The 13,709-nt window shown below is 37.7% G+C and overlaps 1 protein-coding gene across 11 annotated transcripts in view; it reads right to left on the bottom strand.

Annotated features, from left to right (window-relative positions):
• LOC124956326 (transcription factor Sox-2-like) overlaps positions 1–13,709 on the bottom strand; it is a 325,693-nt gene that overhangs the window by 289,659 nt on the left and 22,325 nt on the right. For 10 of the 11 annotated variants that reach the window (XR_007103226.1, XR_007103232.1, XR_007103220.1 and 7 more), the window contains one exon: positions 7,454–7,483. The exons of the other annotated variant lie outside the window; for it this stretch is intronic. The gene's annotated coding sequence lies outside the window, so the exon portion shown is untranslated. The remainder of the gene's footprint in view (positions 1–7,453; positions 7,484–13,709) is intronic. 11 annotated transcript variants of the gene reach the window in all.

Below are 13,709 nucleotides of genomic sequence, written 5' to 3'. Positions count from 1 at the left end.
TTTTTTATCATTATACTATTGCAATATCACTTTTTATCCATTATAATTTCAATATTTTCAATTCTGTCATTCATATGTTATTAATCTATTAGAATTCGGTCATAAAAGATTGATAACAATTATTTTTTATTTCCTCTGTATCCTACAATTTTGGCAATAATTTTTAAAAAGTTAATCGCAAATAGAAAGACTAGATTAATTCTGATTAGATCAATTAAAATTTTTTTACTTCACGTTAAATTCGTACCAACGTGAAGTACACCGTAAACATTAAACACGATACACTTTACAAGCATATCCATTGTATGTAATATATTTTCTATAATACGTAGTATGTATTAATGACAATGCGCATCACAAATTAATTTGACTATTGTTCATGATATTACAATAAATAATAATAACAACAATAATACCAAATGTAGTACTAATTTTTGAAAATATCAGATTATCTCTGTCGAAAATTGAACTTCGAATTTATACGATCGTAAAAAGATTTGGAAAAAAAGAAAAGAGATAGAAAGAAAGAAAGAAAGAAAGAAAGAAAGAAAAATGAATTGTTTTGATCACGAAATGATAAAAATTTCAAGACATTTGTAGAATTCGAAAAGATCGATGACAATAATAATCCGAAAGAAAAAGGGATCATCCTTAAAAAAAAAAAAAAAAAAAAAGAGAAAAAAAAACAAATCATTTAAAAGAATAACCGTGAAAATCGAATCATCATAAAACCCTCGCCCTAAGTCTTATAAAATATTGGAAACATATGTCATACCATAGATACCATAAATCTGAAGCCACTCAGAGGGATGTGTTCTTAATAAAAATTGTGAATTCTTGCATGCGCTTGATCACATTCGATGAAGGTTTAGAGACGAGTCCTTTCGGTATGAAAGGTCCTTTATTAGAGAGAAAGAGAAAGAAAGAAAGAAAGAAAGAGAGAGAGAGAGAAAGAAAAAGAGAGAGAGAGAGAGAGACAGATCGTGCGCTCGCGCACTATACAGGCGTGCGTTTGAAAACGCGTGAACGTGAGCGCGTAGGTGCGTGCACAGCGCGCGAGAGATGTGCACGACGACTATTCAGATATTGTTGTTATTGTTGAGAGAACAATCGCCCGTCAATAGGCAGCCCCGGCACAATGTATCTATTCAGGTGCGGTCAGGGGTGCTCAATCGATCGAGCTCCTGCTTTTGCCGATCGACGAATGAAGGATCCGCGAAAGAAATGAAGGAAACTCTCAATGGCGACTAGCATGTTCCTTCTCTCAGTCTCTCTCGCTCTCTCTCTTTATATTTATCTCTCTATCTCTATCTCTATCTCTTTCTCTTTCTCTCGCAAACTTGTCGCCAACCTCGAGGAAGACGATGTCGTTTCGAAATCACTGATCGGAAGTGAATGCAACGTGGACTTTGTGAAAGATCGAAGGTCTCATTCTCTTGTAACTTTCTTCGATATTTTCCAAATATATCAAAGACAAGCGACAACAAAACTTCATTATCTTTAAACGATGACACACGAAATGTCGAAAGAAGTTAATTTTCGTTATCAAAGAATATATATATATATATATATATGTATATAATTATCTCATATCAGAGATAGAATAATTATAACAATATAATTTCTTGATCAAGAGAATTGTCCTCTTTGTAATCGAAATAATGACAATACTGTGTCAAATTGATAGAAATGTCAAAAGAAGTTAACTCACGTCATCAAAAAATATATATGTGTATATAATTATCTCGTATCAGAGATAGGATAATTATAACAATATAATTTCTTGATTAAGAGAATTTTCTTTCTAGTGATCGATAGAATGCAATACCGTGTCAAACGATAAGAAATGTCAAAAGAAGTTAACTCTCGTTATCAAAAATTATATATGTGTATATAATTATCTCGTATCAGAGATAGGATAATTATAACAATGTAATTTTTTGATTAAGAAAATTTTCCTCTTAACAATGGAAATAGTGCCAATATCGTATCAAATAAATGAAAATGTTAAAAGAAGCTAACTCTCGTCATTAAAAAAAAAATATATATATATATATATATATATATGTATATAATTATCTCGTATCGCAGATAAGATAATTATAACAATATAATTTTTTGATTAAGAAAATTTTCTTCCTAGTGATCCAGATAATACCAATACCGTGTTAAATAGATAGAAATGTTGAAAGGTATTAATTTTCGTTATCAAAAAATATATGTAAACGTATATATAATTTCGTGTTTATCAAAATTTTCCTTCTGGCGATTGTGATAGTTTAATACTGTAACAAATACGACGAAATTTTGAAAAAAGTTAAGTCTTGTTATCCGAGAGTATATATATAATATACATATATATATATATATATATATATATATGTGTGTATATGTATATATATATAGTATTGGAAATAATTATACCATTATAATTTCATGATTAAGAGAATTTTCCTACCGGCGATCGAGAGAATGCAATACCTTGTCAAATGGGACGACAATTGAGCGCGTATATCAGTGATAGCTTACAATTATTATCGGCCGCCACGGTAGTATTTAAATGAATGAACGGCTCGAAATTACCATCCGGTCTCATCGTCGACTGCGCACGTTATGATGTATTTGCGGGTCACCTATTCGCTGATAGTGCTTTCTATTTACTTTATCCTTGAATCGAAAAGATGTTATTAAACATATTAAAAAATATTTCCGTAGATATTGGTTCAATGTTGATTGTAAGAAATAATAAAATCCGCATTCTTCATTCTTGATTTCTCCGAACTCAATGACACTTTGATTAATCGAGAATGAAGAGGTGATATCGATATAAGGGAGGAAAAGAGGGGGATTCTACATGAGAATGTAGGAATGAGAACCACTGTTTTGCGAGTGCACCAGGGTAGCGTGCCCATAGCGATGATTACGTATGCGGGAATCATTGTCGAGTAACGCGCGATGCACATGCAAAGGCCAAAAATCGTCGAAATCAGTCGAGTTCAACATCAGCATTGTACGTAGCCTTTGTCTCTGGCTCATTGTTGTCGGTAGCCGATGTACAAGCTACACAGAGGAGCACACACACACACACACACACAAAACGTACGTACGTATGTACATATATATACACATAGATGGCGCAGCCACATCGTCGCGATGCGGTGCAGAGCGGTGCGGAGAGATGGACGGCAACGGGTCCACGGGAAACGAGCGGTATCCTTCGAAATTTTCTCTTCATCGTACACACAGAGACGAGTACGTATATATGTATACGTGTATATATACACACACATATATATATATATATATATATCATGTACATATAGAATCGAACTATCTCTATTCGTTTTCGATTGTTCATGAAAATGCTTGAGATCTCAGGTACAGCAGACGCGTTCGGGCGTATTTTTTTTTCTCTTCCTCTTCTTCTTCAGAGGGAAACGTGCGTAACGCGAACGTAGGACAGATAGGACAAGATTTGCACGATGATAGCAAAAGGAGTGGGAGGAAAAGAAGGGAGAAAGGAGGGAGGAGGTGGTGATGGAGGGGTGGGCCGCAGGAGTCAGAGGGAACGGGGATAGGAGGAGAAGAGGGCATAGAGCAGCTGAATAGGAAGCGACACAATGGACCTGGGTGGCTGTGGAGGCGTGTTATCAAATGGGTTCCTCATTCACATACTGCGGCCCAAGCTACCTGTGTCTGTCTGTACCGGTGTCTGTCTGTTATACTTATTCATACCGCCCATTGTGTCCTCCACTGTTGAGTCGAGTTCAGTTCAGTTGAGAACGCGATGGAACGTGCCACAATGCACGAATATGGGCTGCACTACTCTCCCTCCATCTTTGCCGCCATCCCCTCGCTCGTTCGCTCGCTCGTTCTCTCACTCTATCACTTTGCCATTTGCCACCCACATCCAGCGCCCAACGCGGACGGTGGATTCGACTGAAAAGAAAATTGTGTTGGGAAATTGTATCCGCAAGAAAGCTGCCCGATAATGCGAACTTCGTCTTCTTCCTCTTCTTCTACTTCTAGTTCTACTTCCATCTCTACTTCTTCTTCTTCTTCTTCTTCTTCTTCTTCTTCTTCTTCTTCTACTACTACTACTTCTTCTTCTTCTTCTTCCTCCTCTTGTTCTACTAAAAATACTTCTACTTCTACTACTATTCCTTCCTTCTCTTCTTTCATTTCTACTTCTTTTTCTTCATCCTCCTCTTCTATTTTAATTACTACATCTTCTTTTTCTTCCTTCCTTAGGTTCATTCTTTTTGACCGAACTATTAGCTTTTTACAAGACTATTCCCACGCACTACACTGAACGAAAACGATTTTTAACCTTCTTCGAATTCTCCTGTCCCTTTTAATCTTTTTCTGTTACGTAGAGAATTTTCACTGAACACGTATTTGAATTCAATTTCCGAATTATTCTTCACGATTTCAAAAATATCGTATCATTGAACACTTCGTTAATGTATATTGTATTTTCCTTATGAATTCGATGAACGAGAAATGGAGGTTAGAGATGGATACGCGTCCTTATGGAAGAAAGGACGGTGACCAAGTGAGACTCGGAAGAAAGAAAAAAATATCTAAGATGAAAGAAAAATGAAGTGGGGATAAGGGTTAGATAGGTATGGGGTTTATATGGAAAAAGCGACCATGGCCAAGTGAGACTCTAAGAAATAAAAGAATTTCTAAAAGTAAAAACTAAAAGTAGAAAAAAGAGAGGAGGATTTTTGTCATTCAACCTATGTCGTATTTGATATGAATGTAAGAAAAGGTGTCTCAAGGACGATCCTCGTCTCATTGTTAAAAGATATTTATCAAATAGTAATAATAATAGTACGAAGGATACGAAGAACAGAAAACTGTCTCTTTTTTTTCCGCCCACTTTTCTTTTCCTCTTCTCCTTTTTTTGTTTTCAAAGAGAACTTCCCCCAGTTTATTTTTGCTGTTTTCGAAGAAACTAGTATTGAATTATCGAGTCCCTCCAAATACTCTCTTTAACGTGGAACGGAAACACCTCTGCTGAATTATCGCTTAAGAGTGGAGGAGAACGAGTGACTCGAAAAAAAAAAAAACAAAAAAAAACAAAAAACAAAAAAAAAGAAAAAAAGCAGGAAAATAGAAAAAGGTAGAAGCAATGCAAAGAAGTAAGAAGAGATAGAGAAATAGACAGATAGATAAAGAGAGAGATAGAGAGACAGACAGAGAGAGAGAGAGAGAGAGAGAGAGAAAGAGAAAGAGAGACAGACAGAGAGAGAGGGAAAGAGAGAAAGAGGGAAAGGGAGAAAGAGGGAAAGGGAGGGAGAGGGAGAGAAAGGGCAGTGGCACCTCTTCCTACGCGATGAAGCATCGACTAACGGAGAAAATAGAGAACGTATTACGTATCGTATAAGCGCGAGTATGGGCCGTGGATGAGCCATACGCGGACGCAACGGCATACAAAACTCGCTCAATACGTCATTCAGCCGAAGAATACGGCTCGTTCTCGCCATTTTGCTGCCAGAATGAGAGTTTCAAAGGGAATTAAGGATTCAAAGGCATCTTTTGCGCGGCGCGCACAAAACGGCTTGCCGCGCCTCTCTCTCTCTCTTTCTCTCTCTTTCTCTGTGTCTCTTTCTATCTCACTCTCCCCCCTGTTCTTTATCTCTTTTCGCCTTTCTCGCACTCCCACTCACTACTCGTCCATCCCCTCCCACCCCCCCCTCTCTCTCTCTCTTTTTATCTTTCGTACACAAGTTCTTTACCGGGAACAAGCATGGTACCCTTAAGACGAACGATTTCGAACGATGGAAGGCGAAGGATCGTACATGCGGGTGAGTTTTACGCGCATTTACACTGGCAAACAACTTACCGATGTATACCTATATATATATATATATATATATATATATATATAATACATATCTAACTATATAGCCAACATGTAATACATGGATGGGAGAGATCTTGTAACTCACAGAAGGAGAATTCGACGATCGGCTTTAGTTTCTATGCCGACTAACGGGCAGCGTTAGAAAGAGAGAAAAAGAAATAGACATAAAGATAGATGGAGATAGAGAGAGAGGGAGAGAGAGAGAGAGAGAGAGAGAGAGAGAAAAGAAACCAGCCGACAGACACACCAAAGAAGAAATCCACGGTGAATGGCATAGTGAATAAGTGACCAGCCGAGCGTACTTGAAGGGGGGTGGGAGGGAGGGGAGGGGGAGGGGGCATTCAAACGCTTCTCTGTACTGAAATTAAAACTCGCGCGCGGATACACCACGGCGTAACGACGCGGGGCGATGAGCCTTCGACAGAAAAGGAATTTACATTCTGTATGGATACAGTAACAAAAAACTTTTTCCCTTTACGTTTAAAAGATATATATCTAGGATAATCGTATCTCTTTCTTTCTATCTCCCTTCTTCTATTTTCTTAATAGATACTAACTTATTGCCTATTGAGAAATGTAAACAAAAGATAAGAGTATATGATTAGATTGAGAAAGGAAGAAAAAAAAAAAAAAAGAAAAAGAAGAAAACGAATTTACTTCTTTCCCTCCTCCATCCCTTGTAAAAATTCGATATATAGATACCCTACAATGGTAAAGATAATCTTGTCTGCACGATATCACGAAGCTCATAAAAGTATTAATCATAAGGGACTCGCTATACACGTTTCTTTGGTCGTACCACGGCACACCCTCGTGTTTGCTCGCATTATCGTGGAAAAAATGTTCCCGACAAAAAAAAGACACCCCTGGCGTCTCTCTCTCTCTCTCTCTCTCTCTCTCTCTCTTTCTTTCTCTTTATTTTTTTCTTTATCTCTCCCTCTCTCTCTTCCTCCCTCCCTCCCTCCCTCCCTCTCTCTCTTCCTCTCTTTTTCTTTGTCAGATACTCCACTTCCCTATCCTCGTTTCTCGCGGAACAAATTGAAACGGTGAGCTCGGCTCGCACCGTAGTAAATGGGAGCCAAGTTGGCGAAGGCGTTCCGCTCGCTCGATTGGCCGATTAACATAAAAATGTGGACGCTTGTAAAGGCAATGTATACATATATATATATATACATTCATATATATTATATATACATATGTATATATATATATATATAAATGTGTGCGTATATGTGTATATGTCATGGACATTGCTTGCGCTCACGTTTCATCGTTCCGAATAGTTCTCGATTGTTATTCATATTCTAGAGGGGTCGAGAGCTCATAGATTTGGATAACCATGCACGAAAGCGGAAAAGAGAAACGAGCGTTTCGTCCGAGGACGGATGTCGAGGGTTACGCGGAAATGTTAAAGGAGAGAGGGAAGAACGTTGGTACTGCTTTCTTCTCGATAACGCTCTTTTCCGTAAGTCCACCTCCTTCCTCTTTTCCCATATCCTGAACGGTCGGTAGAACATGAATTTAAGCGCTTACTCAACCGCGTGCCACGTCTGCTATGAAAAGGGCAAAAGTGCCACTTACCGTGCCGCAAAGCTTCTGAGACTCGAGCACCTAGAACAGAAATCGTGTCCTAATGAGACCAGAAATTAAGTATACGAACGCTTGGAAATATGCTTGAAAATGTATATGGAAATATCGTATAGGTATATACGTATGATACGGTACGTATCATGCATACATATATACCTAAATGTGTGCAAAAAAATTCTGTGACCTTATGAAATCGCACGATCAGAACGTTTTGATATTAAATATATCCTACTTAGAAAAAAGATAAATACTCATTAACAATTAATCTAGCAAATATTATATCGAAGAAAAATCTTCATTTGAAGAATCGCAATGATAAATAAATCGAACGACGTCGATAAATAATGATAATACAATGCGACATTTAAAAAGGATTTGAACGTCTATAACCGGTCTGAGGAAAAGGATAAAACAAAACAAAACAAAACAAACAAAAGAAAAAAAAACAAGAAAAGAAAAACAAAAAGAAAAAGAAAAAAAAAAAGAAAAAGGAAAAAACGATTAGAGGACGAGTGTCGTTAGAAAAAAAGAAAAGGGAGAACACTTGACCTCCCTTTTCGCTCATCGTCGTTGTCATCCCTTGCATCGGTCCTCGTCGTCATCGCCGTCGCGAGCACGGTTCGATAGCTTATACATACATTATATTTCTTTTATATCTTTGCCTCTTCCCCTTCCCTCCTCCTCCTCCTCCTCCTTCTCCTCCTCCATCACCTCCTTCTTCTTCGTCTTCGTCTTCTTCTTTACTCTTTCTTCATGTAGTATAAGCCGCACACATAGGAATGCACTTGTCGGATTTAAAGCACGTGCACGCGCGTACACGAAGAAAAAGAGAAAGAGAGGGACACGCACACCAAGACGAAGCACCGCTACGGTCTTATCGGCAGTTATCGGGCCGTGATGTCACACAATGGGGCAGACAATGCTCGGAACAATACACCCCTGCTTGCTTCTAAACCATCCAACCCTCTTTTACCTTCTCTCTCTCTCTCTCTTCCCCATAACTGACTTCTCTCATACTGTTCCGTTCTTCTCTATCCTCTCTCTCTCTCTCTCTCTCTCTCTCTTTCTCACAAACACACACTTTCTTTCTCTCTCGGCACTTTGCACGTACGTACTATACGAATTCTCCCACCCACCAACCCCCCCTTTGCTCTCTTTCTTCTTCTCTCTTCCTCTTTTACTCTCAAAAGCACCCTACCACCATCACTACTACCACCACCACTGTGCTGCCATCACCACTACTGACATCGTCTTTACTCCTGCCAACTTAATAAACATAATAGCTGACTGTGCCGCTTCGCGGTCACAATGAACGGTCCGTAACGACAACGAGAGAAAGACAGAGAGAGAGACAGAGAGAGAGAGAGAGTGCGAGAGAGATAGCCAAGATAGAAGAGGAATAGACGCGGCTATTGTACGTCGTCTTCGTTCGCATTTCCTCAGCGAATGGATTATTCAGACCGGTCGAGCTACCGCGCGGCAAACTCGCGACTTCAACGCTGTTAGAAATCTTCTTCTAATAGGAAACGGAATGAAAGACGTACAGGTCTTGGTCTTTTCAATGCGGTTCACTCGTAACACATACATACGTTCGTCTCTCTCCCTCCCTCTCTCTCTCTCTCTCTCTCTCTCTTTCTCTCTCTCTCTCTCATTGTCAAATCATCATTATGCACTTTTGGTAACTTTTAGAAAAAAAAGAAAAAGATTATTATCAGTCACAAGAAGGAAAAAAACTTTCTGCTTATGTATATTAATAAGAAAAAGAAAAAAAAAGTAAATATATATATATATATATATATTATATATATCTAATCTGATTGACAGAGATGGGAGAATTTGTTTGTAATGGGTGATCGACAATGATGTCACATGTGGTATCGACCATCGCAGCAATCTCGCATAAATTGATACGTTTATTTATTTTTCTTTTCTTTCCTTTTTTTTTCTTTTTTTTTCTTTTTTTTTTTATCTTTTACATTGACAGATTACTTTCATACATTGACAAAAGATACAGGATGATGAATTATCATTATTAAATTTCATACTTATTAAAAAGTATACTTTATGATCTTCCAAGTGTTATTAAAAAAGCAATCTTAACAAACGTTTGAAATAAAAACTATTCTTCTTCCTTTGCAAATTTTGTTACAATTATTATTCTATTAAATTTGATTACAAGAGAACGGAGTATTTATCCGAACGACGAAGATAGATACATTTTTAAAAACGGAAGAGTAGATTAAAAAGGAAAATAAAAAAAAGATTTAAAAAAAAAAAAGAAAAAAGGAAAAGAAAAAAAGAAAAGAAAAGAAGAAAAAAGAGAAAAAAGAGGGGAAAAAAAAGTAGAGGGAAGAGAAAAAGAAGAGAAGAAAAAAAGAGGGACAAAAAAAATCGAGAAAATTTGTTTTCCTGGTTGTCGTTGTCATCGTGTGAAAGGGTAGATCGGTACCGCACGCATCATCCGCTCGACTCCACGCCCCCCGAATATCCAACCCCGTTCGAAGCTCGCCTGCCTGCCTGCCCTACCTGCCCTGCCTGTCTGCCTGCCTGCCTGCCTGCCTGCTTGCCTGCTTTTCTGCATGCCAGTCTGCCAGCGGACTCTAACGCTTCTCTCCTCCTCGGAACCCAACTGAACAATATGCTGTGTGCCTGCCTGCGTAAGCACTTTACGAAGCACGTGCCTCTACCGCTATTTCACCACCACCACACCACACAACACGCGCGCATGCATCAACTGTCCCAACCGTTCCAAAATACGCACGACCACCTATTATTTCAACGACTTTTACTTTACACTCACCCACGTTGACGAAGTAGTAGCACGTGCCAAAGGTCGACCCACGTTTTTATAATCCAACCGGTCAAATAGCCTTTGGCAATCTTTACATTCGCATGTATTAAAAATGACGTCGAAAAGAGGGAGAGATTTAATAATACTTCTCTCTTTCTCTTTCCCTTTTAATTGGATCTTATAAATAGAGAGGATCGATACACTTGATTCGAATTTCGAATAAAGTATATAATGCAAGTTAATTTTAATATTGTTAGATTTTTATTAAAATATAATGATTTTTTATTTTTGATATGTGACAGCGATTACGTTACGCATATATTATATTTAATAATAATAATAATAATAATAATAATAATAATAATAATAATAATAATAATAATAATAATAATAATAATAATATAATTATTATAATGTTGTTAGATGAATATTCGACTCATTTTACCTATCGGTCCATGGATTAGAGTAGTTTGAATAAACAGAGATGATGTTTGATAAAATGTTTGCGGAGTTTATTTTTGCTTGACTAACATTGGTAATATTATTTTAATAATAGACTGATCGTTCCTACACGAAACAACAATTTATTAAAAGGCGATAGATTTAAATCCGACGCATTTAGATATCAATACAAAGCGTAGCGTTAGCGTGTTATACAATTTAAATAAATAATATGGAATCGTCACGAAATTAAATGTGCTTAAGAATAATAACTTGAGACTACATGAGACTGCAGACGGGTTTGTACGCGATAAATGATAAAAATAAATACTTAACTGATTTAATCATAACTTAACCATAATAGAAAATAAAATTGTAAATTATTGTAAATTGTAAAATAGGAAGCTTAGTTAATGTTTTAACTGAAATACAGTTTTGAAAAATGAAAGTGTATATCCTTTCAAGATTATATTCCGTCTTTTGTAGTTATTTCTTTGGATTATCCTAAGAACACAGATGTTATGTTATAAACTTGTAAAGGAAGAATGGCCAAGGAACAACTATCTGACTTTCTTTGGAAAAATCCCAAAATTCCTGATCACAAAGGAATAAACTGGCCAAGTGTCCTAGTAAACGAATTTTAATTTTCTTACAAAATACCGTACCGTCTTTAAATGATAATAAAAGCTTTATAATAAAACTAGTGGCCTCGTAATTCCGATTCATTGAGCGCAACATAGCTATGGTCATTAATAAATATTATATATAAAATTTAAAAAGTAGTATCTCGTATTATACAAAAGATTTTATATTCTTTGTCTTAATTTGTATATTCAATTTGTAATCAAATTCTGATTCTAATTTTTTCAACGATTAATTTCAAGTGGTAATAAAAGATATTGCATTGAGTGTAAAAATATGTTTTAAAGCATAAAAAATATATCGTTTTTATTGTTATAACTTTAGATAAGATATAGGAATAGTTGTGCACGGATACGTTTGACCGCTATCGAAACGACCTTTCATCGATATCTTCGAAATGGCATCGGTTTGGTGTTAATTGAGCGAGCAGATGCGCTGAGGAAATAGTAAATCATACGTCCCTTCTTCCCACCATACGAACTGATGGTTCGATGGCATTGCCAGCGCCTTATCGGTGTTTGGTTATCGGGGTAATGATAAATCGCTCGTTCAAATCGAACCCTTCTGGAACGCGTTACGACTACCCCAATGAAGGGGTTGATGACTATATAATGCAAGAAGTACAAAGTCACCCTCGTTCCATGCCAAGCGAAGACCCTACCTAGCATAGGGATTAAAAATTTTATTGCCGTTAAAATGATACGGAGGGTGAATTCTCTTGCGGAATAGCTTACAATAAGGATGATGTTAGACACAAAAGTACTATATTCATCGCCACTTCTAAACCTGTAATTATAGTTAAAATATTGTAATGTTTGAACAAAAAAACAAAAAAAAAAAAAGAAAAAAAAAAAAAAAAAAAAAAAAAAAAAATATATTAATTTCATTTATTATACCCATTTATATTTCAATCATACTGTTTTCAATGTGAAACAAAAGAAATGAATAAAAAATCTTCTCGAATAATTTTATTTGCTAAGAAAACATTATTGTCCTCGAAACGATCAATTCATATACAATAGTATCGACTTCGAATGGCAACGCAAATATCGAATATCCATCGACGGCAATGCGGGTACCGATACACCGAGAATTATTATAACGCGATGAAAGAGTAAATTAACGAGTAATTAACTGCTTCGGTCGATTCGGTAGAGAATCCGGAAGGCAGCAGTAAAACAAGATTACCCCGTGGGGTTGGCGTTGGCGGTGTTGGCCGCCACGTACGAAGCTGAAAGTGGTGGTGGTGGTGGTGATAATGGTAGTGGTAGGGAGCGATATTTCTGGTGGTGGTGGTAACTATGCCGGTGGTGGTGGCGTCGGAACCGCCCCCGACTTTGCAACCCCAGCGAATGGAGTGACAATGCTGCCACGAGATTCACAGTTCTCTCTACCTCCCCCTTTTGTCTTTCTCCGCGTCCCTTGCCATCTCTCGCCTATGCTCTCGTCCCCTTTTCATCCCATTTGCAACTTTCTATCGTTTCTCGACCACCACCAACCTCCCCCCCCCCCCCAGCGCTTTGCCATCACGCGCGCACATTATCAACACTCTTTGTTTCACTCGACGTTCTAACCGCACGAAAGTGTATCGTCTTCGATTCTATTAGATTATCATGACTTCTTAACGGATACACTTATCAGCTCACATCGATCTGCGGAATATCTAAACTGTGAATCTCAAAAACTAACGAGCATGTGTATGTGTATATATATATATATATATATATATATATATATATATATATATATATGTATATGTATGTATGAGTATATTCCCATAGAGAAATCGAATCAAGATCACTAGAGCACATAAGAGAAAAAGAAGGGAAACGTTTATCGCGGAACGTTAGCGAAAAGCGGAAGTACGAGTTGTGTCGCGTGTCGCAAGTTAAAGGAGAGAAGGGAATCGAAAGGATGGAGCAGCATTTCTGTTTGAAGGGACGAAAAGAGAATCCTTGCAAACTCTCGCCCCTCCCTTCTATTCCTTCTCCTAGTCATCGTCGTCGTTTCTCTGCTTCGTGCCAAATCCAACCCTCGCTGGCACCCTTCTCCTCGCGCTCTCTTCTCCTATCTGATCGAGTCCCTCTATTTCGCGTCCTCTATTATTTCTTTTATCAATCTGCGCGCTTTCAGGGTGCTTTGAGGCCCGCTGAAAGCTGCGTGATAAATCATGAAATGTAAGAACCCACACGTACGCGCGACGACCCTAACACACATACGGATTTGTTCGTGTACGTGCGAACGAATGATGCAGCAACACGAGTTACGCGTTTGCTCACAGCGAACGCCGGCACACCTGTATATGCTGTATATGCCTTTCTACGTAACCTGGCACACTCGAAGATGGCGCGTGTACACGCTTGCGAAGCGTGC

This window comes from Vespa velutina, chromosome 1 (assembly GCF_912470025.1).
Source record: "Vespa velutina chromosome 1, iVesVel2.1, whole genome shotgun sequence".
In the NCBI taxonomy this organism is placed as follows: domain Eukaryota; kingdom Metazoa; phylum Arthropoda; class Insecta; order Hymenoptera; family Vespidae; genus Vespa; species Vespa velutina.
Note: the sequence above shows the minus strand (reverse complement) of the source record. Positions and strands in the feature narration are given on the sequence as shown.